Below are 2,554 nucleotides of genomic sequence, written 5' to 3' on the forward strand. Positions count from 1 at the left end.
CATGAGCTTTTATTCCTGAACTCTTTTTTTAGGATTCTGACAGCAGACGGAGGCTTCATGTCTAAAGTTAGCTGAACATTTAGCTTTTAACCTCATCCTTCAGCCATCGTTCAGCTCGTTCTCAGCTGGTTTTCCTGACAGAACTGCATCTGTCATGAATCAATCATCTGGAAAAGCAGGTGATGTTCTTAATTTGACCTTAGATTTGATTTTCTCAGGGAGCGTAGAAAATGCATTGTTAAATAAATGCAACTCTGATTTTAATCGTGGCAACACGGTCTATCATAAGAAACATCTGGATTATTATTCATAATTGAATTCTCTGCCACTGAATGACAGCATGTCATCACTTTAACAGACTGATGAAGGTGTCTGAAATGATTTCAGGATCATCCTCTGGAATATCAGTTTCAACATTAACTGAATCTGTTTTCATGTAAAAAGTCCAAATGAACAGAAAAGATTCATCTGAGCAGAAACGGTGTGAGAAGACATCAAGTCTCTAACTGTACTCTTCTTATTTAATAAATATTTAATCCATCCTGAGGTAGCTGTCAATCACAGCATCATTTCCTGGACATCTGGTGCTTCTGTCATGATTCTGTTCATTCAGAAACACTCCTTCCTTCTGATCTTCAGCTGGAGACATCTCCCTTCATCATTAAAACATGATTCTTTTTATTCTTGTGTTTGTGTTGTCCATTAACCTCTTGATGAAACCCAGAGGTTTTGTTCCTGACCACAGCTGGATGTTGCAGCTTCAGCCTCAGGCCAGCTGTGACTAACAGACTCCTTACAGCCAGGCTGAAGGTGACTCCTGAAGGTGACTCTGTTGTTTCCAGTTAACGACACTTAGTTCATCAGTCACAATGTTCCCCTGAAGACAGGAGTGATCTCATTCATCTACACCACAAATCTGCAACCTTTACGACTCAAAGAACCATTTAACCGTCTCTCCTACCAAACATCATGTGTGGAGCCACAGAATCTGCTGCTCAGCTTCAGTCAGCAGCGTGTTGGTTGTTCATCACTTCGTTTTCACAAGTCCAAAATCTTCCTTGAACTAAAGACCAGGCTTTTATTAAAGTCAGATCCACATCTTTATTATAAAAAACAACTTGTTGATGAAAATGAGCTCCTGTGGCTCAATCTGCCCCCCCCCTCCCCCCTCCCCCCTTCAAAAAGATACAGCTGGAATAAATAAACAACAACCAGCTGACAGATCATCCAGGCTTTCAGGCCAACACTGAGGAGGGGGGATCCAGAGGGCAAAGGTCACCTCAGGGGTGGGGGTGGGGCATTTGAGGGGTCAAAGGTCACCTCAGGGGAGTCCAGAGGGCAAAGGTCACCTCAGGAGGGGGGTCGAGGGGGCAAAGGTCACCTCAGGGGGATCCAGAGGGCAAAGGTCACCTCAGGGGAGGCAGAGGGCAAAGGTCACCTCGGGGGGATCCAGAGGGCAAAGGTCACCTCAGGGGGATCCAGAGGGCAAAGGTCACCTCAGGGGGATCCAGAGGGCAAAGGTCACCTCAGGGGGATCCAGAGGGCAAAGGTCACCTCAGGGGAGGCAGAGGGCAAAGGTCACCTCGGGGGGATCCAGAGGGCAAAGGTCACCTCAGGGGAGGCAGAGGGCAAAGGTCACCTCGGGGGGATCCAGATGGCAAACGTCACCTCAGGGGGATCCAGAGGGGAAAGGTCACCTCAGGGGAGTTAATTGTGTCTGTTTTAGTCTTGATGACGACCTGCCCAAAGTGTACCCCCCCCACACACACACACACACTCACACACACTCACAGAACAGAAACCATTTTATTCTCATGCTGGCAGATTTGAGCATCAATTTGATTCTTTAAAGCAGAGGATCATCAGTGCATGTGTGCGTTTGTTAGCGTGCACGTTCTCTGAAGTGTCTGTGGGGGGAGGGGTGATTGACAGTCAGAGAGTGGGTGTCTGGCTGTGGGAGATAAAAGGTGTTAACTCCTCGCTATGAGACAAATGTCCACCACGATTACTGAACTGTCCCTGGGGGGTGGAGACAATCATGTCTCACTGCAAAGTCTGGTCTGAGGATTCTCTGAGAGAACCCCCAAACAGGGTCTCTGGATGTGGTCCTGACTGCCGCTCTGAAATACAAAAGATAGGTTATTGTGAAACAAACAAACAAAACTGGACCATAAATATTCCCCACATCAAACTCAGTCATTTGTGTCTCCACCTGCAGCAGATCCAGGATCAGGTCTCTTCAGGTCCGTCTCCATGGTCCTGGTCCATCAGGTCTTATCAGGTCCGTCTCCATGGTCCTGGTCCATCAGTTCTCTTCAGGTCCGTCTAACCTGGACTTTCTGTCTGTTCTTCATGTCCAAACGTCTGCAGCTCCTTCAGGTTGGACGGTGCTGCTTGTGTCCAACAACCAGAGGTTCTCAGCTGGACGGAGGTCTGGGCTTTGACTGGACCATTCCAGGACCTTTAACTGGTTCTCCTGAAACCAGTGGAGGGTTCTTCAGCAGAGGGTTTAGACTCATTGTCCTGCTGGAAGGAAGACCTTTATCCCTGTCTC

The sequence above is a fragment of the Kryptolebias marmoratus genome, linkage group LG22 (genome assembly GCF_001649575.2).
Source record: "Kryptolebias marmoratus isolate JLee-2015 linkage group LG22, ASM164957v2, whole genome shotgun sequence".
NCBI classification, from domain to species: domain Eukaryota; kingdom Metazoa; phylum Chordata; class Actinopteri; order Cyprinodontiformes; family Rivulidae; genus Kryptolebias; species Kryptolebias marmoratus.